The sequence below is a fragment of the Gopherus flavomarginatus genome, chromosome 2 (genome assembly GCF_025201925.1).
Source record: "Gopherus flavomarginatus isolate rGopFla2 chromosome 2, rGopFla2.mat.asm, whole genome shotgun sequence".
Classification (NCBI taxonomy): Eukaryota; Metazoa; Chordata; order Testudines; family Testudinidae; genus Gopherus; species Gopherus flavomarginatus.
Genome location: NC_066618.1, coordinates 269,455,086 through 269,482,933, shown reverse-complemented (window position 1 = coordinate 269,482,933; position 27,848 = coordinate 269,455,086). Strand labels below are relative to the sequence as shown.

Below are 27,848 nucleotides of genomic sequence, written 5' to 3'. Positions count from 1 at the left end.
TACCGAACCATGCTGCGCACCGGAAGTGGCCAGCAGCAGGTCAGGCTCCTGCACGGAGGCGCGCAAGCAGCTTCACGCGACTCTCACTCACAGGCATTGCCTGCCCACCCAGTTCCCATTGGCCAGTTCCTGACCAGTGGGAGTGCAGAGCCAGTGCTTGGGGTGGGGGCAGCACGCGAAGCCCTGTGGCCCCCCTGTCTAGAAGCTGGACCCATTGATGGCCCCTTTCAGGTTGCAGTTCATTATCGAAAAAGGTAGGGACTAGCCTGCCTTACCTGGGCATCTCCACTGATGGGACTTCTAATGTCCCAGTCAGCGACACTGACCAGAGCAACCCAGTGCCTGACATGCCATGACCCAGTACTGGGTCACGACCTGAACTTTGAAAAACGCTGAATTAGACTAAACAATAAAAGATGGTGATTCTGTGGTTTTATATCAGCATTCTCCAGTAATAGAATCTATGCTCTATTTTGAGGCTATGTTATTTGGATTCAATAGTTTCCATTATATGGTAATTCTGTATTCTGCAAGGGAAAATACTGCCTGGACACAATGTTTCTGATACATGACTGGTATTGTACTTAACAATAATTGTAATAAGCAGACATTGGGATTCATGGGGAATAGGAGAACATGTTACTGGTGATACTAAAATGTCATTTTCAAAGTTAATATTTTTAGTTTCGGACATGCCCATCCCATGTGAATTAAGTCTATATCCAGGACTGGCACAAGGAGTTTGAGCGCCCTAGGCAGATGGCAATTTCGCCACCCTGCGTGCTGGTCCCGCGGCTCCGATGGAGCTGCCGCAGTGGTGCCTGCGGAGGGTCCGGTGCTCTGCGGCTCCGGTGGAGCTGCCGCAGTGGTGTCTGGGGGAGCTCCGCCGGAGCCGCGCGAGCAGCCGACCGTCTGCAGGCACGACTGTGGCAGCTCCACCTGAGCCGTGGACCAGCGGACCCTCCGCAGGCACCACTGTGGCAGCTCCACCGGAGCTGCCTGCCGCTCCCTCCAGCAAAACGGAGCCCACTAATTATTCTGGCGCTCTAGGCGATTGCCTAGGCTGCCTAAATGGTAGCGCCGGCCCTGTCTATATCTCTGACAATTGAGGCTTATATTTTATTGGACAATCTTTCCAAGTATTGTGTAAGAACATGGCTGAAAACTTGTGATTGACTCAACACTTTTCACTGGTCAGTATGGATTTAAACATTTTCTTTTGGTTAGATAAACACTTTGTTCATAATTGGATCTAGTTGTTAATTTAAACAGCAGTGCCTCATGCATTTTCTTGATTTAACATTTTAAGGTCAGAGGCAAAATAAAATGCTGATAGCTCATTCACATAAGATTTTCTCTTGTAGTGAATGACTCAGGGCAGCTAATTCAGTTTTCAAAGCAGTGCTGAATTTATATAACATGTCAGTGGAATTGTGGAACATTGTTACAGCTTGAGAATTATAGAGACTATAAGCCTATAAAATACAAATTTGTCGTTTACTATTACTTTCCTGTTCCTTTCTCATATCTGTGTTTTGATGGTGGCCTCCTTATTGAAATGTGGGATTTTTCCCAGGCTATGTCTGGGTTTGAAATGAAGGCCATTAAAGATTTTTAGGAGGTGGGAAGGGATATCTGTAATCACTTAATTATAATCTTGTAGATGTTTAAGACCAGTGATGATTACATATACTTTCCCATTTACCTTGATTGAAAGCAAGTTGGCTGCAATGATGAGGTTGAAGAGTGGCATCGTTAGAGATAAAAATGGAGGGGAATCCTCAGCTGACTCAGCAAAGGGGATGAGGAAGGAGATGGTCTGTCTTACCAAAAGATTATCCAGCTACCCTATTTCCTATCTTCCTTCAAAAGGCCTATCTTCCTTCAAATGGCCTAGACAATTTGCATATTGCTTTGTCACCTTAACTTTTAGATACACAATCTTCTGCATATTGCTTTCAGGACCATGCAGTCTTTTTATACTGTTATCTCTGAACTCTACAGAACTTGGATTAACCCTGCTGTCATGTATTTAAGCCACAATTACACTTAGTGGCAGTAATGAGATATCTGACCCTTTAAGATGGAGAATGGAATCTCCATGGCTATGCTAATCCATTTCAGTGATTGAACTGGAAAACAAATCTCTGGGATGAAGGAAACAATCACTGAGAGATTAAGTGGGTCCACGGTGGCAGTTCAAGGTTAAGAGGGAACCCAGGTTGCTCATTCTGTTTAGGACTTGGAACTGGAGCATTTTAGTATGTGGATGGGTTGAGGCTGTCATAAACAGATAGTTAAGGGTTAATGTCTCTCTTACCTGTAAAGGGTTAACAAACAGGGACCCAAACACCTGACCAGAGGACCAATCAGGAAACAAGATACTTTCAAATCTAGGTGGAGGGAAGCCTTTGTTTGTGGGTTTTGGGTTTTGCTTTGTTCTTTCTAGGCTCTGAGAGTGACCACACATACCTACAGGCTCTCTAATCTTCTGTTCCAATTTTGTAAGTACAAAAGTAGAAAGACAGTTTAGTCTTTTAATTGTTTTTCTGTATTTGCAACTGTGTATCTGGCTGGTAGAGTTTTAATGTGTATTTGGGTGAAAGTATTTTAAATTGTATTTCTGCTGGAGAAAGCTTTCTATTGTCTATAAGCTGAAAGACCCTGTAACTTTTTACCATCTAAATTGCAGAGAGAGACCTTTTTATTTTTTCTTTTTATTAAAAGTTTTGCTTTTAAGACCTGTCTGATTTTTTTTCCCCTTGTTGAGGCTCAGGGGAATTGAGTCTGTACTTAACAGGGAAGGAGAAGGGAGGGAGAGAAAAAGGAGTGGGGGGGAACCCACCTGATTTCTCTGTGTTGTGATTCAAAAAGTTTGAATCACAGTGATCTAGTGTACCCAGGGCGGGAAAGATCTGGGAGGAAGAAAAGAGAAGGGGGAATCCCTTTGTTTAGATTCACGGAGCTTGAATCTGTATATTTCTCCAGGAGCCCAGGGAGGGAACACCTGGAGGGGAGGAGGGGGAAGGGAAATAGTTTATTCCCCTTTGTTGTGAGACTCAAGGAATTTGGGTCTTGGGGCCGACTAGAGTCTATCAGACGCTCTATTCTAAGTCCTGATTGGTAGCAGCAGTACAGGATCTAAGCTGGGAATTTATGCTAGTACCCATATCCTGGACGCTAAGGTCCAGATTTGGGAATTTATACTATGACAGAGGCTCCTCTCTTTCTTGAGTTAAAAGTGTTTGCGCAAAGCTACTGGGCATGAAATACCCCCATCGTAGGGCTTTTGGGGAAGAGTGACACTCTATAAGCTGCTTTCCTCTTGTAAGGTAAGGCTGTAGAAGGAGTTGACAGTCTCTCCTAGAGATACAGAAACGTTACCTATGGGTTTTGGACATTGCCAAATCTCAGGGAACAGTCAGTATTCCTAGCAGAAATGTTGGGAGAAAGACACCAGTCCAACGGAAGCATTTGTGAAGAGTGGGTTTGCAACAGGGCCAATTATTTGTAGTTTTACTGTATTATAGGGCTGAGAAAGGAAGGTTTTTATGGATCCCATCACACCGAAGTCTAACTTTTTTTTGTTTGTTAAAAATAGTGAAATACTCTATCCAACTATAATTTTTTTGAGCATTTAATCAAGAACATAATTGCCCACTTCATAAGAGACAGTCATTGGCATCTGTCATATGCAGTTAATTGAAATCACATGGATATTTTTTCATAGTACAATTCACTCTACAGAAATCCCTTGGCAACGAATAGGGAAATATCACTAAGACTCATTAATATCCTCCCATGAGTTTTTTTGTTCTATTAAAGTCTGTGATTACTTGTCACATCCTCATATTCTAAGCAGAGAAATCACTTGTTTCATGACTGTTTTGTTTGAAATAGAGAGAACTTTTTAAAGGTATGAAAATTAATTTGTATACAGAAACTTCATATCTATCAAATGTATATCTGTACAAGATATAGTTTCCAGTCAATGATACTCATTTATATCATGTAGTTAAATGGTATCACCATTGACTTAAGTGGCAATATCTATCAAAATAGAAAGTGAAATGAAGAACATATATATTCTAAGTCCAAATTTATTTTCCAAGGGGATAGATCTTGTGTCCTTCCTTCATTACTTTACCAGATTTTTAAAAAGGCAAGTAAATACCTTCTCTTCTGCTAGGATCTACAAGATATCTACTTCTGTAGCAACTTTCCTCTAAGGATCAAAGTGCTTTACATACACCTGCGAATATGATGTAAATAACTATTATAACTAGCTTACCAAAGATGCCATCCACAATGCAGAGATGACTACAAGGAAGTCTTTGCTTCTTTTTCAGATAACAAACATAAAATGAAAAAGATGAGAGATGATCATGTACATTTGTTCTAAACTGCAGTATGGTGTTCAGAACGCTATTTAAACCTAGTTGAGAAAGAAGTAACATTATCTGAGCCGAAAGCACAGTGTGGAAATGTAAAAATTCTTCCACTATCACATTCAGCCTCATGGTGGTTAAATGAAAGGAGGACTGATACCTCAGTTTCTCAGTGACATTCAGTGGAACTCTTGAGTATTGTGCTTCTACATTTGCATCCTATGTTGGAATTTACGTTGAGGTTGAGAAGAGTTTTATGTAAAATGCATATTCTATTTGATCAACTTAACTGTGTGGTGCATTGTAGGGTACTGTGAGCCCTTTGTGGGACTTGCAGCTGGAGGCCCTCCAAGCTGCCACAGTCCAATAGCTTGAGCTGTGAGCCATGCTCAGGGCTTGTAGCTGGAGGCTCCCCCTGCTGCCAGGGGCTGACAGCCAACAGGCAATGTAAGTAATACAGTGTCTACAAAGATACTGTATCACCCTAACTACATCGACCCAAGAGCTACGTCTCTTGTGGAGGTGGAGTTATTAGACTGGCATAGTGAACGACTTAAATCGGCAGGAGCAACATTGTAGTTTATGACGTAGACGTAATCTGTAGTGTAGGCCAGGTCTTATTCAGAAGTAAATTGATTTTAGTTCTTCTTTGAGTGGTTGCAGATGTGTATTCCACTCAGGTGTATGATTGTCTAGCGCACAGAGAGCTGGAGATATTTTTCTTGTAACAAGATCTGTTGGGGTGGCATGCATGCCCTATAGGCCTTGTGGCTCCTCTCAAAGCTATACGAGGTTGGCACAGCCCTGACTGCTTTCCCTACAGTTCCTTCTTACCACGTGCAGCCTGAATCAGAACTCCCTGTGTTGTTTTTCTCCTCGTGGCTTTTCTTCTGCATCATAGTTTGTGGCTCAGACCTTAGTAATGTAAATTAGCAGCAGATAGTAGTTGTAGTGGTTTTAGTGTAGTGTAATTAGTTTATTATGTTCTGTTTAGAGGTCATAGTTAGTATGTGCTGCCCATCACTGTAGGGTTAAGCAGCACTCTATGGGCTTCAAACATTGTCCATCATGTGGGCTGTGACCTCCTGCTTATTGTGCCTTGGCAAAGGCCATGTTAAAGAAAAGTGTTAGATCGTTCTTTTCTTAAAAGAACTCAGGTTGCTGGAGACCTTCACTGAGGCTGCCTCAACACTGGGACTTCTTCAGACTGTTTGGTCTATTGTCCTCAGACACTCTCTACCTCTGTCAGAACAGATCCCTGGACTCTGATTCCCCCTTCAAGAAGGGGAATGGTTGTGCATTGCCTCTGAATGTCCATTGTTCAGAGGACTCCTAAAACAGTCCAGAGATTGGAGAGGGATTTGTCCTCCTCTTCATATAGAACGGGACCTCAGCATCAGCAAGACTCAGGTTTCCAGGGTAGAGCTTGGGTGCCAACCCTTGTCTCTGCTGTACCAAGGCAGGAGGATGCTGGCACCATAGTGTCATTTCTGAAACCATCTGCAGGGCGGTTGTTTACTGGGTACCTATGGATACCATTGCAGCACCATTACTTTTGGTGCACTTGACCATACCAGCTTACGTGGCAGCATCAGGCTTGCTTTCTGTCTGTCTGTATGAGCATTGGCACCGGGCTAGTACCAGCCTACTCCTGGCTCTTCATCCTCTTCAGCTTTGGGACAGATTGCCTTCAGCTCTGTTACCATTGCAGAATCAGGCACCATCCGCAGCTCCTGTGCCAAGTGGGCAGGTATTGATCTGCCCTCCCCCTCGGCACAGTCTGTGTCCTCAGTACTGGTGGATCCTTCAGAGTGGGAACCAAATGTGTCTGGCCCCTTGCCATTCGTTGTGTACCCATGCTCTGAATGGACCTTGCTGCAAGGCTTGCTACCTCTCAAGATGTCTTTGCAATGCCAACCATAGTTCCCTCCACAGTACCAATGTTAACTTTCCCCATTGCACAGTCGACAAGTCAGGTTATCTAATAGTCCCTCCAGGGGGGCTATTCAGACAGCACATCAAATGCTGGGTCAGAGTCTTCCACCTCAGTGAAAGAAATTGGGAAGATCATCAAAACACTTGGTGCAACACGTAGGCTAAATATGAGTACTGAACGTGGAACCATTTTTGTAGTAAGGACAGACCGTTCTGACTCACTATGTACTGGCCTCCAATGCCATGTTGCATATCAGTGTCCGCTCTGGGACTTCTGGGGTGCATCTATGTTCCCACAGATGCCCATACCAGTTGGATGTAAGATTCCCCCTACTCACAGCTGGCCCAAACCTCAGAGCAACCTATGCATAAGCGCAGAACAACCTGAGCTATCTTTTTTGGAGAACCCTTTGCTAAAGAATCAGCATATGTCCCAAAAAGCACCTTTGGTTCAAGTGATCTTGTTCTTGTCCTCTCTGAATGATAGTGTCCCAAGTTTCAGCTTTTCCAGTCCCAGAGGATTTCAAATCCTACCAGGAATTGCACAGGAGAATGGCTGCCGCTCTGAGAACTCACAGACAAGTGGCCAGATGACTCCAGAGAGGAGTTCAGAGCCGTCTTGATGGAGGGCCAGGTGGCGAAAACCTTGCTCCAGTCAGCTCTCTTACAGATGCTTACGCCAGGGCTATCACCTCTGCAGTCATAAAAAGGAGGGCATCCTAGATATTTTAATTGCAGGATAGCAGCTGATATTCAGCAATCCACTGAGTATCTGTCTTTTGGTGGACAGTTTTTTTCATTTTTGGACAAATCAGAGGGAGTACTGCACTCCTTTAAAGGTGTGACGCTTTGAGAATCTATCCCCAAGCCACTCAGAAATGCTTGTATAAGCCCCTGCTGTAACAATACCTCAGGCAACACTTCCATCTTCTTAGACAATATGACACTTCTAGGAGGAGACAGAGGTCTCAGAAAAGGAGGGCATCTAATTCCAGCCCACCCCAGTCATGCTTGCCTGCTGTAGGGAAACAACTCTTTAGAATTCTCTTCAAGGACAGCTGGGCAACCAGCAGCGATCTATCTTCCCCCTCAGTTCGTGGACAAATGATCTCACTTTCTCCGTGCTTGGAAGGCAATAACTTTGGATAAGTAGGTCTGGGATATTTTGCTATAATTCCTTTCCATCCCTTTTCAGGGACCCGTCTTGAGTCTCATTTCAAGAGGCTTGAGCTCTCCATGTCCTGGGAGCTTATAGAGGAAACTATTCCCTTTGTTTCCTGATCCTGAAGTCCAATGGAGGACTTAAACCTGTTTTGGATCTTCATTCTCTCAACAAGTCCATCAACAGGTGAGATTCCACATGGCTTACCCTAGCATTGATCCTTGTTTCCTTAGATTGCAGTGACTGGTTTGCTGTCCTCCATCTTTCGGATAACTATTTTCATATAGTGTTGTGCAGCCACAGAAAGTTCCTCCAGTTTGTCATAGGGGTCGCTGCTGTCAGTACATGGTGCTGTTGGTTTGTCATCTCCGTGCATCTTCCCTTACCTCAATGACTTCCTGGTCTGAATGTCCTTCCAAGATCAGGTTTGTTACCATCATTGAAAAAACTAATCTACTGGATCTCATCCTGAAAAGATAGAAGTCCAACAATCATTCCCTACTCAGAAACTTGAGTTCTTTGGGGCTTTGTTAGGTTTTATGACATTGACCCCTTCTTTTTTTCCCAGCAAAAATTTTAGATGTTTCCAAACTTATGTCCTTCAGGTTTTCCCAATCCACCATATCTCAGTCTTGCCTGAGATTGTTAGGCCACATGGCCTCTTGTGCCTTTGTGCTCTCTTCAGACTTGGCTGAAGTCAGTCTATTGTCCAAGTAAGCACCATTTGTACAAATTAGTCTGACTGCCACTCAGCTGTTCAAAGCTTTCTAGAATGGTGGATGAGTTGGGACAATGTAAGTGCTGGTGTGCCCTTTTCCCGCTCGGTGTCAGATGCCTCTCTAATAGGCTGTGGTGCTCACTTGAAGTTGCAAATGCAAGGGCTCTGGTCAGAATGAGAATCCAATTTACATATTAGTGTCGTCAAACTCTGGAAAAATCGGCTCCATTGAGACATCCTCCCTTGTATCAGGTTTAGCGCTCCAAATTCTGACTGACAATACAGTGGCAATATATTATCTCAACAGGTGGGGCGGGGGAGGGTTTGTTCCAACAAACTTTGCCAACAGGTAATGAATTTTTGCGAGTGTTGCATCACAGAAGACATCACCCTGATAGCTGCACAGTTCCCAGCTTCCAGCACTGGCTAGCTGACTTTCTTAGGAGGAAGTTCTCTCACAACCACGAGTGGTCTCTTGAGCTGTGTGTTGAGGCCCATTTTTCGCATGTGGAACATCCCTAAAGTTCTTCTGTTTGTTACAGAAGAAAACAAGAAATGTCACTGCTTTTTGTTCTTGGTGAGTGAGCCTGGACTGTGACCCTCCCAATGCCTTTATGTTGGACTGAATCCAGGTTCTAATGTACGTTATCCCCAATCCATCAGATCCCACAGGTCGTTCACAAGTTGAGGTGAGACCATATCAGATTCATCCTGATTGGCTTGGCCAAGACAGTACTGTTTTTTCAGACCTCCTCTGTCTCTGTTCAGCTTCCTCTCCCTCTGCCCCCTTCCAGAGCTACTCTCGCAGCAAAACAGTCAAATGCTGCATCCAGATTTATGCAAAGTCCACCTCATAGCATGGTTTGTGAATGGCTAGATCAGGAGGAGTGGGCTTGTTCTTTTGTAATTCAAGAGATTGTACTCAACACCAGAAGGCAATTAACAGTGGTATACTTACCTGGCCAAGTGGAAGAAGTTCTCCGTTTGGCCCACTTCTCATGGGATACAACCAGCAGAACAAAGTGCACCTTTTACGCTTGAAATCCTCTGGCCTTTTATTGAGTTCTCTGAGGGTGTACCTTGCTACAATCTCTGCTCTCCATTTCTCAGTACAAGAGGGCTTGGTATTCTCCAGTTCTACGGTGCCTAGGTTTCTCAAGGGAGTCGCACACTTCTATCCATCTATTAAAGACACTATCACCTTGGGACCTCAACACTGTATTGGTGGCACTTATGAATCTGCTGTTTGAGCTCTTGGCTTCACCGAAGTCAAAAAATTGCTTTCCTCATGGTCATTATGTTCGACAGGGCTACAGGCTTTGAGGGCAGGTCCTTCTTATACAATATTCTTGAAAGACGAGGCAGCCCTGCATCCTCACCCTAAGTTTTTAACTAAAGCTTTTTATTTGAATGGAACAACTTATCTCCCACTATTCTTTCTGAAACCAGATTCTGGTATAGAGGAGGAAAGTCTACATACCTTAGGTATCAGGAGATTGCTAGCCTTTTATCTTGACAGGACTAGGCCCTTTAGACAGATCATGAAATATTTCTTTCCTGTGGTGATCATATGAAGGACCAGACAATATCAGCACAGGCTATTTCTATATGAATTACTTCCTGTAGTATTATAACTGCTTATGGAGTAGCTAATACCCCTCCTCTGCAAAGTTTCTCAGCCCATTCCATGATGGCTCAAACTGCTTCTGTTGTTTTCCTCAGAGGTGTTCCTATACTGGACATTTTGTAGGTCAGCTATTTGGTCCTCAGTGCATCCGTTCACTTGACGTTGTTACTGCCACTTCCAGATCTGATGTGAACTCTGATATAGCAATATTGCAGTCCTGGTTTAGACTCTGAATCCACCTTCAAGTTGTAATGCTTGGGATTCACTTGAAAATACACATCTGCAACTGTTTGAAGAAAAAAAGTTACTAATTTGTTCTGTAACTGTTTGTTCTTTGAGATGTGAACGTAGATGTGTATTCCATGACCCACCCTCTGTCCCTTCTTCGGAGTACTGAACATTATTTTGGTGTGAAGGAACTTAAGTGCTGGGGAAGCACTGCCCTTATATAGCCTCAGGAGATGTTAAAAGGAGGTGTAGGGCATGCATGCCACCCTAATGGATACTGCTATGTGGGGCAGGAGAGGGGAAGAAGTGTCTCTGGCTGGTGGCCGCACGTGTGAGTAGAATACAAATCTGCACCTGCATCTCCAAGAACAACCCTTACAGAAGAACAGGTAAATGTTTTTCATTAGAGCTTTATCCTCTGTCATGGTACAATCCCCACTCTGAACCTTAGCGTCTGAAAGATGGGGTACCATCATGAATTCCTCTAAGCTCAATTACTAGCTTAGTACTTGTAGCGCTGCCACCAACCAGGAATTCCAGTGCCTGGTACACTCTGGTCCCCCCCAAAACCTTGCCTGGGGAACCCCAAGACCCAGATCCTCTGGATCTTAACACAAGGAAAGTAAACCCTTTCCTTCACCGTTGCCTCTCCCAGCCTTCCCCTCCCTGGGTTACCCTGGAAGATCACTGATTCAAACTCCTTGAATCTTAAAACAGAGAGGAAAACTTACCTTCCCCCCCGTCCTTCTCTCTTCCCCTCCCAGAGTCTCCCTGAGAGAGACAGTAATCCTAACACAGAGAATTTAGCCTCTCTCTCCCCCTTCCCTCCTTTCTCCCCACCAATTCCCTGGTGAATCCAGACCCCGTCCCCTGGGGTCTCACACCAGAATAAAAAAAAAATCAGGTTCTTAAACAAGAAAATTTTTAATTAAAGAGAGAAAAACAGTAAAAATTATCTTTGTAAATTTAAGATGAATTAGGTACAGGGTCTTTCAGCTATAGACACTGGGAATACCCTCCCAGCCCAAGTATACAAGTACAAATTAAAATCTTTTCAGCAAAATACCAATTTGAACTCCCTTCAGCCAAATGCACATTTGAACTCCTTCCAACCAAATACACATTTGCAAATAAAGCGAGTTAGGCTTATGGTTGTTTTCTTTATCTACCTAGTACTCACTAGTCTGAACTTATAAGAGCCTGTATTGGAGAGAAACCTGGATGCACATCTGCTCCCTCTGAGCCCCCAGAGTGAACAACCACCAAAACTAACACTACAGCACAAAAACTTCCCTCCCTCAAGATTTGAAAGTATCCTGTCCTCTGATTGGTCCTCTGGTCAGGTGACAGCCAGGCTTACCGAACTTGTTAACCCTTTATAGTCAAAGAGCTATAAAGTACTTCTGTGCTATTAACTTTTCTTATCTGTTTGACATCCTCCAGCTACAGTGAACTAAGGCCACACTACTTTTGAATGAGAGTTTGCCCACAGAGGTTTAGTACACTTTTTAACCAGAGGTGTGACGTGAAAGAACATTAATTTGTCTTAATTGTCCTGGGTGTCCCCCTTACAGAAGCAACTGAAGGAGGCTTGGGAGGCACTTGACAGAATACAAGCAGACATTACTGTTGCAGTCTCAGTGGAAATCTGGTTTAATCTAATTAATAGCAAGGATATAGAACTACATGAGGATGAGGACACAATCTAAAAATTTGAGAAGGTGTAGAATCTTTTTAATCACTTGTTTACATGGTCTATTACTGTGCAGAAGCTCAGGTGTAAATTGTAGTCCCACATAGTTAGTACACGACACGCTGGTGTGCACTACATCAGCACTCACTAAGGAATTTCTAATGTGTGCCAGCAGGGTCCACACAGACCATTAGTGTGTGACTTGATGGTGTGCACTGGAGTTTACACCCCAGTTGGTGTTTACTAATGCACTTTAAACAAGCCCTTATCCAACAAGACTGATCCCAAATACACAGATCGTAGATGGACCAGAACTGGAAGAAGAGCAGCATTGTCAGGTCTCATGATTTTACTGAGAATCTTGCAATATTTACTGTATTTTCTTGAGGCCCCAGCTCCTTAAGATGGCATTACATGAGAATTTTGATTCTCTCATAAACAAGCTGGGGAAATAAAACCTAGATTGGGGTGGGCAAACTTTTTGTCCTGACGGTCACATCTGGGTGGGGAAATTGCATGCAGGGTCATGAGGCTGGGGCAGGGGGTTGGGATGCAGGATGGAGTGTGTGAAGGGGTGCAGTGTGCAGGAAGGGACTCAGGGCAGAGGGTTAGGGTACAGGGAGGAGTGCAGGAGCCTTGGTAGGGGGTTGAGGTGCAGAGGAAGTGCAGCGGGGGCTCAGGGCAGGGTGTTGGGGTGTAGGGTTCAGGAGGGGTTCAGGGTGCGGGCTTCAGCCCGGTGCCACTTACTTTGAGTGGCTCCAGGGTGGCAGCGGTGCACAGCGGGGCTAAGGCAGACTCCCTGGCCCCATACCATTCCTGGAAGTGGACAGCACCGCATCCCTGCGACCCCTTGGGAAGGGAGGGGCACAGAGCTCCACGCACTACTCTCACCTGCGAGTACTTCCACCAAAGCTCCCATTGGCCACAGTTCCCTGTTTCCAGCCAGTGGGAGCTGTAGGGGGCAGTGCTTGCAGGCGAGGGCAGCGCACGGAACTATCTGCCCCCCCATCTTCCTCCAGGGGCCATAGGGACATGGTGCTGGCTGCTTCTGGGAGCAGTGTGAGGCCAGGGCAGGCAGGGCAGCCTGCCTTAGCCCTGTGGAGCCACTAGGGTGGCAGTCCTGCGGGCCGAATCCAAAGCCCTGATGGGCCAGGTACGGCCTGTAGTTTGCCCATCCCTGACCTAGGTGAAGTTATTGTAAAGTTGGTGCATAACTGCTTGGAAAAACATTCCTAGAGAGTAGTTATCAGTCGTTCAGTCAAGTTGGAAGGGCATATCAAGTTATATCTTGCAGGGATCAGTTCTGGGTCTGGTTCTGTTCAATATCCTGTTTTCACCAATGATTGAGATAATGGCATAGAGAGTACACTTACAAAATTTGCAGATGATAGCAAGCTGGGAGGGGTTGCAAGTGCTTCAGAGGATAGGATTATAATTCAAAAAGATCTAGACAGGCTGGAGAAAGGGTCTGAAGTAAATAGGAAATTCAATAAGGACAAATTCAAAGTACTCCAGTTAGGAAGGAGCTATCATTTGCACATATACAAAATGGGAAATGACTGCCTAGGAAGAGGTACTGCAGAAAGGGATCTGGGGGTCATAGTGGATCAGAAGCTAAATATGAGTCAATAGTGTAACACACATGAGGGGGGAAAAAAGCGAACATCATTCTGGGATGAATTAGCGGGAGTGTTATAAGCAAGACATGAGAAGTAATTCTTCCACTCTACTCTGGGCTGATTAGGCCTCACCTGGAGTATTGTGTCCAGTTCTGTGCACCACGTTTCAGGAAAGATGGACAAATTGAAGAGAGTCCACAGAAGAGCAACACAAATGATTAAAAGTCTAGAAAACATGAACTACAAGGGAAGATTGAAAAAAATGGATTTGTTTAGTCTGGAAAAGAAGACTGAGGGGAGACATGAAAACTATTTCTATCAGGGATAGCTCAGTGGTTTAAGCATTGTCCTGCTAAACCCAGGGTTGTCAGTTCAATCCTTGAGGGGGCCATTTAGGGAATCTGGGGCAGAAATCTGTCTGGGGATTGATCCTGCTTTGAGAAGGGGGTTGGACTAGATGACCTCCTGAAGTCCCTTCCAACCCTGACATTCTATGATTCTAAGTACATAAAAGGTTGTTACAAGGAGGAGGGAGAAAAAATTGTTTTCTTTAACCTTTGAGGATAGGCTAGGAAGCAATGAGCTTAAATTGCAACAAGGGCAGTTTAGGTTGGACAAAAACTTCCTAACTACCAGGGTAGTAATCACTGGAATAAATTGCCTATGGAGGTTGTGGAATCTCTGTTGCTGGATATTTTTAAGAGCAGGTTAGACCAGGATGGTCAGGGATGGTCTAGAGAATACTTAATCCTGCTATGAAATTGGACTGAAGACCCCTTGATCCCTTCCAGTCCTACAGTTCTGATTTTTATTTATTTATTTTTTTTAAGGTTCTAGTCCCCGTTGATGTGGAGAATAGCTGGAAAATGTGACCAAAGTTTAGCCTAAAGGCTCAAAAACCACAAGACAAATCCCAAATTTATTATTTTTTAGAAAGCTCATGTTTAAGTCTTGTGATTTGTGGGGAGGGGGACAGTTCTAACTCATGATATTTGAACACTTGGAGTTGGCAGCACTGGAAGTGGCTGAAATCTGGCTGATGGAACATAACCCTGATTTTCAATTTTCTTTTCTCTCTCCTTCCAGCAGTAACATTTGGGGTTTAGAGTCATAGAATATTAGGTGTAAAATCTGGGCCTCCAATTTTGTTTGAAAAGAGGGTTTTATGGCAGCTCATTTTGGTTAAATGCTCCTTTCAAGATAGGTACTTCCAAATGGGAAGATTATTTTCCAGATTTTTTTGCAATCTGTTGCTTTCTTACATTAGATCTGTCAGGTACTGATTTTCCCTGTTCTGGTTGGAGGACCAGACTGGTGATGTCACACAGTTCTGAAACCTGAATGAGACTATTTGAACACTTAGAGTTAAGACTCACTATTTCCTCTCCTCTCAATTGGAGGTTGAAAGATGTATGGTCTCCTGTGACATAACCTGAGCGTAGCCCTGTGTCACTGCTGTATTGTGGATGCTTTTATTTCAGTTATAGGGTATTACAGGGGTCAGGAAAGACTTTTCTCTCACATAATCATCGGTGCACAACTTGCTAGATATTATAGGCTACTTCACCCTAAAGAAAATCTTATGTTTCAATGGAAGCTTAAAAATCAAGTCAAAATAAGGGAGGTGAAATGACTTACTTCTGCTCTTGCTTGCTCTTTCACTCTGCCCTCCAACAGGCTTGTTAAATGAGTGGTGTAGTTCAAGCGGGGTAGTGATGCATATGTAGCAACTCAGTATATCACCGTTAGGGAATTAATTTGCAACTACTCAGTTACAGGCTTTCTAATTGCCCTGACAGCTTTGTGTAATATACTGTCATTTCTAATCTGAATTCAAGTAGGCCCAAAAGGCAATTGAGTAATATGTTCTTACATCTGCACATCAGCCAGTCAATTTTGCTACTGCTTATTAAAATGGTATTTACCTTAAATCTAATTTGTTTTGTATACCCACGAACATACTGTGAATGCAGGCCTAACTTTTAATATCTGCAAGATATGAGGAGTTTCAAGTACCTTCAAAAATACAGTGTGTAAAAGGCAGACAAAGCCTGGGCTTTCACAAAAAAAGTTTTGACCCATTTTAAAGACCGCTCTGCATATTGTATATTTTGTGGGGTTTTTGCTTCAAGCAGGTCAAGGAGTAGGTGTGTGGGTTTGTTTGTTTGTTTGTTTTTTTAATAGTAGGAGTGGAAACACCCAAAGCTAACATTTTGTTTCTTTCTAGTGTGTGATATCAGAATACATAATAGGCAAAGATGAGGTTCCATAAGTACATACACATTGTTTAAATAGTGTTATTGTGACTTTAGGATCTGTAACAAGACACTTCTTATTTATCAACAGTGCTCTGTTTTCTTGATCTCCTTTGGAAACTTTTTATACAAAAAGGGTGAATTTGACCTTGAACACAAGTAAAATACTGGAGAAGTTGTCCTTGTTTTTTATAGGTACCATATTTCCCCAGGATTTTATGAAATTGGATGTAGCTTCCATTGTTGCACTAGAAAATACTTTGACATAAGGACTTCTCATTTTGAAATGTAGTTCCATCCACCATTTTCATTATAAAAATATGCAGGTACTCAATTGGCAATACACCTCTACCCCAATATAACGCTGTCCGCAGGAGCCAAAAAATCTTACCGTGTTATAGGTGAAACCGCGTTATATTGAACTTGGTTTGATCCACTGGAGTGTGCAGCCCCAGCCCCCCAGAGCACTGCTTTACCACGTTATATCTGAATTCGTGTTGTATTGGGTTGTGTTATATCAGGGTAGAGGTGTACTTTTTAAATACATTGAAATATAAAATGTGTCTCAACCAGCAGTCTACCTCAGGTTCTGTCCCTGTCCTGTTTCTCCTTAAAGTATTTCTCCAGCTCTTTTTTCCCCTCAGTTTTTTTACTTTTAGTTGTCTCCTTATTACATTTGTCAGTTCTTCCTTAAGTCTTGATTAATTTCTTTGATTCTATGTTGCTTACTTAGCACTAGTCTACACTAGAAGTGCTACATCAGCACAGCTGCTGAAGATGCTCTATGCCGAAAGGAGAGAGTTCTCCCATTGCCATAATTACTGCACTTCCATGAGAGATAGAAGCTATGTCTACAGGCAAGCATCTCCCTCCAACTTAGTGTTTGTGTGGACAGCGCTTAGGTCGCTGTAATTTGCATCGCTGACGGGGTGGCTTCCTCATACCTCTGAGCAACATAAGTTATTTCAACTTAAGTGGTAGTGTAGACCTGCTCTTAGTTTGATCTCCAGAATCTTTATTTTTCTCATGTTCCTCTTTGGTTTTAGTATATATTTTACTTCCTCCTTTTCTTTGGTCTTTTTTTCCTTTTTCTATCAGCAGTATAGGATGTAGCCAGAATAATGCCTTATTTGAAGTGAAGCTGCTGTGATAAAACACCAATAATTGTCTGTCACTTCACAGACTGTTTTATTTTTAATGACTACTGAATCAGGGCTGTCATACCATTGGGTCTTTTGGGGAGTTCATTAGTTTCACACTTATATAATGTTAATCAGTCACTGGAGTTTTAGCTATTAAACTAAAAAACACGAATACTCCAAAGCAGAATTTTAAATATAAAAATATTTTCTGTCTTGATTGTTTGATGTCTCTGAATTCTTTTAATATCATAGTTTCATAGTTCTACCTTCACTAGTCTTTCAAAATGTAAAAGACTTGAATTCCTTGGCTGTGTCTTTATAAGGAGAACAAAACTGTGCTCTTAACTTGGCCTAATCTTTAACTCAGTCTGTTTAACTCCTGAAAACTACAAACGGTCTGGTCTTCATTAGGCTTTTTACCTCCAGTCAGTTAAAAATACACCTATTTTTCGTAATCGGCACAAAGCCCTACTAGTTTTTTTTTTGTTTTTTTTTTAAAAACACCCTTTAGTTAAGAGATTCTGGATGCCCTCTGTAAACCCATAAAGAAGCAAAAAAGGACACAAACCAGGTATTCTCGTATCCTCCTTGTACATTCTCCTGTGAGAGATTTTTAGCCCAATACAACTTTGTGTTTACTATGTGTTATGTCTTGCTTATAAGATTAATTTGAAAGAGCTGTTACTCTTAATGTGTTAATCAAGGTATAATGTGTTTACGCTTACTGTGAGCAGTGGTGATTGCCAACTATAAGTTGGTTTTAATTAAGGCTGTCAATCACAGTTAACTAAATTAACAAAAATTAATCACGATTAATTGCACTTATAACAATAGAATACCTGAAAGTGGGAACAAGTGTTTGCATGGCACTTTTGTAGCCAGTGTTGCAAGGTATTTACATCCAGATATGCTAAACATTTGTATGCCCCTTCATGCTTTGGCTACCACTCCAGAAGAAATGCTTCCGTGCTGATGATGCTTGTTAAAAAATGTGTCAATTAAATTTGTGACTGTATTCCTTGGGGAAGAATTGTATATCTCCTGCTCTGTTTTACCCAGATTCTGCATATATTTCATGTTATAGCAGTCTCGGAAGATGACCCAGCACATGTTCATTTTAAGAACACTATCACAGCAGATTTGACAAAACGCAAAGAAGGTACCGATGTGAGATGTCGAAAAATAACTACAGCACTTGACCCAAGGTTTAAGAATCTGAAGTGCTGTCCGAAATCTGAGAGGTACGCGGTGCGGAGCTTGCTTTTAGAAGTCTTAAAAGAGCAACAATCTGATGCAGAAACTACAGAACTCAAACCACCAAAAATGAAAATCAGCCTTCTGCTGGTGGCATCTGATTCAGATGATGAAAATGAATATGTTGTCAGTCTGCACTGCTTTGGATTGTTATCAAGCAGAGCCCATCATCAGCATGGAAGCATGTCCTCTGGAATGGTGATTGAAGCATGAAGGGACATATGAATCTTTAGGGCATCTGGCACGTAAACATCTTGCAATGCTAGTTACAATAGCCCCATGTGAACTCCTGTTCTCACTTTCAGGTGACATTGTAAACAAGAAGCAGTCAGCATTATCTCCTGCAAACGTAACCAACCTTGTTTTGTCTGAGATTGGTCATACAAGAAGTAGGACTGAGTAGACTTGTAGGCTCTAAAGTTTTACATTTTTATTTTTGAATGCAGGTTTTTTGTACATAATTCTACATTTGTAAGTTCAGCTTTCATGATAGAGATTGTACTACAGTATTTGTATGAGGTGAATTGAAAAATACAATTTTTTATGTATAATGCAAATATTTGTAAAAAAAATAGTGAGCACTGTACACTTTGTATTCTGTGCTGTAATTGAAATATATTTGAAAATGTAATAAACATCCAAAAATTTTAAATATATGGTATTCTATTGTTTAACAGTGTGATTAATCGCAATTATTTTTTTTAATCACTTGACAACCAGCCCTAACTTTAATATGCATTTTTATGGGATTATATAGAGACTGCACTGCAAATTAAAACATTTGTATGTGACATTTTTCCAGCTAGCTGTTTTTATAATTGAATTAAAACTAATGAGACAACATTAGTAAGGTAGTATGAAGTTCTATCTAATCTGCTGTTTATGATAGGTAGATATATGCAGTCTCACGCTATAGCTGACAACTATGTATTTAGTTATTACTAGCTGGTATCAGCTGTGCTACTGTTGTATTAACTATGTGTAATTGCTGCTTGTTTTCAAACAGTTTGTAGGACTCATTTGGAGAACTTTCCTCATCACTGGGTGAAAAATACCTGTTAGTGTAGTTTAATATGAAGACTATAATGCTCATGAGAGTGAGGTAGCTACAGTTCAAGCTTTTCTCTTGCTCCAGTATTTCAGCTCATTCATACCAATGCTACAGATAATCCATGCCTTAAGCATCACTACTGGTTGAGTGAAAAAATCTTCTCTTAAAGATGCATGTCTCTATTCATCTCTGTCCAGACTCTGTTCTTATAGTCACAGATCTCCAGCTAGGGCTATGAAAACATTTTGGAGGCAACATCTGAGGTATGGATCTGAGAAGTTTGTCCTTGAAGCTTGTTGAACTGTGTGAGGTTCCTTCTTGCTCTCTCCTACTGTCGCTCTTTTTTCTTTAAAAAAAAAAAAAAAAAAAGAACAGGAGTACTTGTGGCACCTTAGAGACAAACCAAATTTATTTCAGCATGAGCTTTTGTGGGCTACAGCTCACTTCTTCGGATGCATAGAATGGAACAAACAGACAGGAGATATTTATACATACAGAGAACATGAAAAGGTGGAAGTAGCCATGCTAACTGTAAGAGGCCAGTCAATTGAGATAAGCTCTTTACAGTTCTTTTGCTTCCAAATAACCCCTCCAATCACTTCCCAAAGACCCACCCTCCCTTTTTGTGAAATGATCACATCTGTTCTCCTTGCATATCTGTCCCAGCTTCTTTGCACCCTGTTAAGGTCTTCCATGGTGTTCTAGTGCAGGCATGTTAGATTACAATTTAAACTGAGGGTACATCTACACTGCAGGATAAATTCGAATTAGCTAAAACCGATTTTATAAAACAGATTATAAAGTCGATTGTGCGCATCCACACTGGGCACATTAATTCGGTGGTGTGCGTCCGTGGTCCGAGGCTAGCATCGATTTCTGGAGCGGTGCATTGTGGATAGCTACTGTAAAAGAATGAGGCCAATAACGTCTATTTGCGTCCACACTAAACCTAAATCGATATAGTAATATCGATTTTAGCGCTACTCCTCTCGTTTTATAGGAGTACAGAAATCGATTTAAAGAGCCCTTTAAATCGATATAAAGAGCAGTGTAGTGTGGACGGGTGCAGCGTTAAATCGATTTAACACTGTTAAAATCGGTTTAACAGCGTAGTGTGGACCAGACCTGAGATGTGGGCTTCCATGCCACACTGGGATGAGGACTGAAGAGTCTGACTTGAAGTGCAGCACCACTTTTCATCTAATGGCTCACTCCATTCCATTTCTCCTACTATTTTTTTCTCCTCCTTTCCTGGGGGCTTGCTGCCCTCACTACCTGTACCATACTGATATATCTGTTTGTTTTTATTATGGTAGCCCCTATTTATTAAACATTTTAATTTTGTATAAACTTAAAGATCAGGGTCCTGTTGTGCTAGGCACTGTATTAACAAGAAATGAAGAAGGCTGTCTGCCTGAGAGGATTTACAATGCAGTTATCTGATATGAAACAGTCATTGGGCTCAGACAGAAGTGTGGGGTAGAGATGAGAGCATAAGGTAACAATAAAAAAGTGGAAGTCTTGGCTCACATGTTGCCTAATCAGAATTGATGTCTTGTTGAATAGTACTGTTAATCTCTATGGTTGCTCTTCTCCCACAGCCCTTGCCCTCCCCCCCACAACACATACACCTCACTGCCTTTTCCTTCCAAACATAAGCATGGTATCCCTTAACAAGGATATATTCTACCTTCATTGCCTGTTCCTGGATAGATCACTGCCTCTTGGACCTGTAGATTGTATATCCGTAGGGCTTCATCAGTTCTATGGTACTGATCTTATTTATTGCAAGGACTCCTAATCATCTGGACATCTTTAAGACTGTATGCTTTTGGGGGGCGGGTACTGTCTAACTGTAGATCTTTCACTGCAAACGTTGTCACAGTATTACTCATTTAACAGTTGACTATGCCACATTGTCCTTTTTCCAGGGCCACATTTGTGCCATTGTACTCTAGCAGTCCAAACATTTATTCACAGAAGACCATGGCAAAAGTAGATCTACTTGGATAGAGTTTTAAGGATTGGTATTAGGATATTTTCAATGCAATTTTGTGACTATTGACAGGAATGTTTCTCAGTTGTAGTCAGTGAAATCTGCATCTTGCCCTATATCCCCAACATGCAAAGGCTGATGTCAACAGGAAGAACACAGCTGAGGACATGAAATCCAGGGCTAGGGGCTGAAGAGTGTGGGTGAGTTGCCAATGTAAACATGGGTCTATTGTTGCAAACACTACTGTAGCTCCCTTCAGAACCTAGCAGCTATCATAAGTTGCTACTGGAGCAACAAGATTATTCTTCCCCTGAAACAGAGTGCAACGGAGTGGGATATGTCAGAGTTTATAATTTCACACACTTTTGTTCTGTGTGGAAATATTGGCATTGACTGCACAAGCCTGGACATACCCACAGACAACCTGTTATACTGCATTCCAAACAGAGCCTTCCCTAAGAAGGGCTATCATTAAGAGAAATCAAAGACCACAATCTGGGGCCAGTGATTTTGAGTGTGTTTTGACTACTGGCCTACCCCCCTGAAACAATGGGTTTTCTACCAGAGGCTCTTGAGGGGAAAGGGACAAGTGAGTGGATCTATAACTTCCTAGGACTGAGGTGGCCAACCAACCTGAGCCTGAGAAGGAGCCAGAATTTACCAATGTACATTGCCAAAGAGCCACAGTAATATGTAATGATTATGTATGTGTAATGGCCAGGGTCAGTTACAGCGCCCCTTGCATTCAGGTCAGCGTAGCCTGGCAGCCAGAGTCAATATCATGACCCCTGGACACTGGGCAGTGCGGCCTTGTGACCAGTAGCCGGGAGAACTGCCAGTAGGTGGGGGCGGTGGCCTGGCTAGGAAGACCCTCACGTCCACTCGACTCCACTGGGCCCCAATCCAGAACCCTAACAGTGGCAGACCACTCTGCCACTGTGTCAGCGGGGACTCCCACTGAAACACAATGACCTTACTCGGGTGGGAGATACCACTCGTTCATTCTCCCTGGGTCATTTCTTACCGTGTTTCCTGAAGCCATTGTCCATGGGTTATCGGAGTCTCTGGGCTTCTCAGTGTGGATGATTTTCTAGGACTCTGCTGGCCACAGACTTCCAGTCTGACTCTCAGGATCTCCAGCTCCTGCAGGCAAGGACTGGGATGGTGGCTTTTCAAGGTTTTTCCCTTCTGGCAGCCAGCCCTTAATGAGCTGAGCTGCTTCCTTTTATACCTAGTCTCCAGCTAGAGCATGCCCAGCAGGGCTGCAGAAGCTTGGTCTTGTTGGCCCAGAGAGTGGCGTTAATCCTCGCAGTACCAATGTGTGGCAAGTGTGCCCTATCACATGAACAGATTTCAATCTGTTATCTTAACAAAAATTCTGTTACTTCCATTTGAGGGATGTGTGACAAAGCTCCAACCTTGTCTCAGTGGGTCCTGCACTTCCAGGTGGATTATGCTAGCCTCATTGTGACCCTCCACGTAACCCTTCTCTCTCTAGAGGCAAGAGTCACAGCTGCAGCGGCACAGGAGCCAGCAAACAGAGCTGTAAACAGGGGAGTTTCTGTGGGAGTTTCCAGGGGGAGGTTGCAGGGGAGACTAAAGCAGAGGAACTGACAAGCTAGTTAAGGGATAGGGTGGTGGTCTGGTGCCTGCTGGGGGTTTGTGTTGTGTTGACTACCAGGTTTTAGGTGGGAAGGCTATGACTGATACAGAGGTAGCAGTGAAAGACACAATGAGGATGACCGGATGTGGAAGCTGCGGCATGTACATGATCCTGGAGGGGGTGCCTGAAAAGGGTTTTGTCTGCATGAAGTGCACCTGATAGAGCTGATGGAAGAAAAGATCCGAGGACTGGAGATGCAGGTGCAAACTCTGGTCGAGTTTAGGAGGGGGTTTGAGCAGATGATGGAGCACAGACACGAGGGGGCTGAAGGGATAAGCTCAGACGTGCAGATGGAAGCAGGACCAAAGAATTCTGAGGAGAGACTGCTGGGAGAGGAAAGTGGACGGTGGAAGCATTGACTAAGAGAACCAGGCAGAGGAAAAGACGGGCCAGTGAAGGAGAACTAGAACTCAGGAACAGGTTTGCAGAGTTGGAAAATGAAGAGGGGGCACAGCAGGTGGCCGCTGAAGGAGAGAGGGCAAGGAAAAAGAGAAGAGCTGATAGTCCTATAAGAGGAGGGGAGGAGTCAATGGAGGCAACATCAAATATGAGCCCCAGGAGGATTGCAAGGGGGAATAGGAATCGAGAGGACTTGCAGCCAGTGGGTGCGGGGGATATACCGGAGAATCACACTGTCACCAGGAAAAGGCAGATCTATGTGATTGGAGACTCCTTACTGAGAAGAGTAGACAGGCCTGTAACTAGAGCTGATCGGGAGAACAGAAGGGTGTGCTGTCCGCCGGTGCTAAGATACAGGATGTGGACCTGAGGCTGAAAAGGATCCTAGCGGGAGCGGGGAAGAATCCGTTGATTGTCCTTCATGTGGGAACAAATGATATGGCTAGATTCTCTCTGGAATGTATCAAGGGAGACTATGCCAGACTGGGGAAGACGCTTAAGGAAATCGAGGCTCAGGTGATCTTCAGTGGGATTCTGCCAGTTCCTAGAGAAGGGCAACAAAGGTGTGACAAGATTATGGTGATCAACAGATGGCTCAGGCAGTGGTGCTATAAGGAGGGCTTTGGGATGTACGGCCATTGGGAAGCATTTACAGACAGAAGATTGTTCTCTTGGGATGGACTTCACCTGAGTAAGGAGGGAAATAGACTTCTAGGATGGAGGCTCGCCGACCTAATTAAGAGAGCTTTAAACTAGAAATTTGGGGGAGATGTTCAGGAGATCTCCACGCCGGAATTTATCCTTGAGAGGGAAGTAAACAAAGTAAGAGGGGATACAGCCGTGGACAGAAGAATTGGCATAACGAGGAAGGGTAGTGTAGATAGCAGACTAACAGGTGATGCTAGTGGTAGAATGTCTGTGCCTAACAGGGTAAAGAATGTGAGTGAAGCCAAATGGCAAAAATTAAGATGTCTGTACACTAATGCGAGGAGCCTAGGGAACAAAATGGAGGAACTAGAGCTACTGGTGCAGGAAGTGAAACCGGATATTATAGGGATAACAGAAACATGGTGGAATAGTAGTCATGACTGGAGTACGGGTATTGAAGGCTACGTGCTGTTTAGGAAAGACAGAAATAAAGGCAAAGGTGATGGAGTAGCATTGTACATCAATGGGGAGGTTAACTGTAAAGAAATAAGTGATGGAACGGACAAGACAGAGTCTGGGCAAAAATCACACTGGGAAAGAAAGCTACTAGAGCCTCCCCTGAGATAGTGCTTGGGGTGTGCTACAGACCGCCGGGATCTGATTTGGATATGGATAGAGACCTCTTTTAATGTTTTTAATGAAGTAAACACTAATGGGAAATGTGTGATCATGGGAGACTAACTTCCCAGATATAGAATGGAGGACAAGTGCTAGCAAGAATAATAGGGCTCAGATTTTTCTGGATGTGATAGCTGATGGATTCCTTCACCAAGTAGTTGAAGAACCGACAAGAGGGGATGCCATTTTAGGTTTGGTTTTGGTGAGTAGTGAGGACCTCATAGAAGAAATGGTTCTAGGGGACAACTTTGGTTCGAGTGATCATGAGCTAATTCAGTTCAAACTAGATGGAAGGATAAACAAAAATAGATCTGGGACTAGGGTTTTTTATTTCAAAAGGGCTAACTTTAAAGAATTAAGGAAATTAGTTAGGGAAGTGGATTGGACTGAAGAACTTGTGGATCTAAATGCAGAGGAGGCCTGGAATTACTTTTAAGTAGCAGCTGCAGAAACTATCACAAGCCTGCATCCCAAGAAAGGGGAAAGAAACCATAGGCAGGAGTTGTAGACCAAGCTGGATGAGCAAGCATCTCAGAGAGGTGATTAAGAAAAAGCAGAAAGCCTACAAGGAGTGGAAGAAGGGTGGGATTGGCAAGAAAAGCTACCTTAGTGAGGTCAGGACATGTAGGGATAAAGTGAGAGAGGCTAAAAGCCAAGTAGAGTTGAACCTTGCAAAGGGAATTAAAACCAATAGTAAAAGGTTCTATAACCATATAAATAATAAGAAAACAAAGAAAGAAGTGGGACCGCTAAACACTGAGGATGGAAAGGAGGTTAAGGATAACCTAGGCATGGCCCAATATCTAAATAAGTACTTTGCCTCAGCTTTTTATAAGGCTAATGAGGAGCTTAAGGGTAATGGAAGGATGACAAACGGGAATGAGGATATGGAGGTAGATATTACCACATCTGAGGTAGAAGCCAAACTTGAACAGCTTAATGGGACAAAATCGGAGGGCCCAGACAATCTTCTTCCAAGAATATTAAAGGAACTGGCACATGAAATTGCAAGCCTGTTAGCGAGAATTTTTAATGAATCGGTAAACTCAGGGGTTGTACCGTACAACTGGAGAATTGCTAATATAGTTCCTATCTTTAAGAAAGGGAGAAAGAGCGATCCGAGTAACTATAGGCCTGTTAGTTTGACATCTGTAGTATGTGAGATCTTGGAAAAAATTTTGAAGGAGAAAGTAGTTAAGGACATTGAGGTCAATGGTAATTGGGACTAATTACAACATGGTTTTACTAAAGGTAGATTGTGCAAAACCAACCTGATCTCCTTTTTTGAGAAGGTGACAGATTATTTAGACAAAGGAAATGCGGTACACCTGATTTACCTCGATTTCAGTAAGGCATTTGGCATGGTTCCACATGCGGAATTATTAGTTAAATTGGAAAAGATGGAGATCAATATGAAAATTGAAAGGTGGCTAAGGAACTGGTTAAAGGGGAGACTACAACGGGTCATACTGAAGGGTGAACTGTCAGGCTGGAAGGAGGTTACTAGTGGAGTTCCTCAAGGCTCGGTTTTGGGACCAATCTTATTTAACCTTTTTATTACTGACCTTGGCACAAAAAGCGGGAATGTGCTAATAAAGTTTGCAGATGACACGAAGCTGGGGGGTATTGCTAACATGGAGAAGGGCCGGGATATCATACAGGAAGATCTGGATGACCCTGTTAACTGGAGTAATAATAATAGGATGAAATTTAATAGTGAAAAGTGCAAGGTCATGCACTTAGGGATTAATAATAAGAATTTTAGATATACATTGGGGACGCATCAGTTGGAAGCAACAGAGGAGGAGAAGGACCTTGGAGTATTGGTAGATCACAGGATGACTGTGAGCTGCCAATGTGATATGGCCATTAAAAGAGCTAATGCGGTTTTAGGATGCATCAGGCGAGGTATTTCCAGCAAAGATAAGGAGGTGTTAGTACTGTTATATAAGGCGCTGGTGAGACCCTACCTGGAATACTGTGTGCAGTTCTGGTCTCCCATGTTTAAGAAGGTTGAATTCAAACTGGAACAGGTTCAGAGACGGGCTACTAGGATGATCCAAGGAATGGAAAACCTGTCATATGAAAGGAGACTCAAAGAGCTTGGCTTGTTTAGTCTAGCCAAAAGAAGGCTGCGGGGGGATATGCTTGCTCTTTATAAATATATATCAGAGAGATTAATATTGGGGAAGGAGAGGAATTATTTAAGTTTAGTACCAATGTAGATACAAGAACAAATGGGTATAAACTGGACACTGGGAAGTTTAGACTTGAAATTAGACGAAGGTTTCTAACCATTAGAGGAGTGAAGTTCTGGAACAGCCTTCCAAGGGGAGTAGTGGGAGCAAAAGACATATCTGGCTTTAAGACTAAGCTTGATAAGTTTATGGAAGGGATGGTATGATGGCATAGCCTAATTTTGGCAATTGATCTTTGATTATCAGCAGATAAGTATGCCCAGTGGTCCGTGATGGGTTGGGATCTGGGTTACTGCAGAGAATTCTTTTGAGTGTTGGCTGGTGAGTCTTGCCCACATGCTCAGGGTTTAGCTGATCGCCATATTTGGGGTCGGGAAGGAATTTTCCTCCAGGGCAGGTTGGCAGAGGCCCTGGAGGTTTTTCACCTTCCTCTGCAGCGTGGGGCATGAGTCACTTGCTGGTGGATTCTCTGCAGCTTGAGGTCTTCAAACCACAATTTGAAGACTTCAATAACTCAGACATAGGTTAGGGAGTTGTTATAGAAGTGGATGGGTAGGGTTCTGTGGCCTGCTTTGTGCAGAGGGTCGGACTAGATGATCACATGGGTCCCTTCTGACCCTAGAATCTGAGTCTATGAGCTTACTGAGCCATTTTCATCATAAGCCAGCAAGGGAGGTGGGAAGAAGCAAACCTCGCTCACACAGTCTGTGTTGTCTCACAGTCTCTGTGATTAATCAGGGAGAGTGGAGGCAGAGGAGGGAAGCCTGGGCCCACCCTCTACTCCAGGCTCCAGCCCAGGGCCCCTAATAGTAACAGCTATTGATAGCAGACTTCTTGAAACAGGAGGTATAAAATTCTCTGGGCCACTTTCCCCATAGCAGAACCGCCCGGGTCTACTTCACCCTTACATCAGGACCTCCTTCCTTGTTCCTGATAGTGTTTGTACTGCCCAGTTTCCCCAGCAGCACAGGTTCCTCCTACTGCTCCTGACATACACCACTGACTGGGATGCTTTTAACTAATTCCAGCCAGCCCTTGATTGGCTTCAGGTGTTCCAATCTACCTGTCTCCACTGCTATCTAGAAGGATCTTAATTGGCCCAAGGTGTCTTTATTAACCCAGAGCAGCTGCCATTTGGTTACCATGGTAACAGGGATTTGTTTAACCTGGGGCTAACATACCTGTTTCTCACTA

At 43.2% G+C, this 27,848-nt stretch overlaps 1 protein-coding gene across 1 annotated transcript in view; it reads left to right on the top strand.

The window, feature by feature from the left end:
* The window catches only part of NUDCD1 (NudC domain containing 1), a 159,704-nt gene that overhangs the window by 26,746 nt on the left and 105,110 nt on the right, over window positions 1-27,848 (top strand). The window lies entirely within an intron of this gene.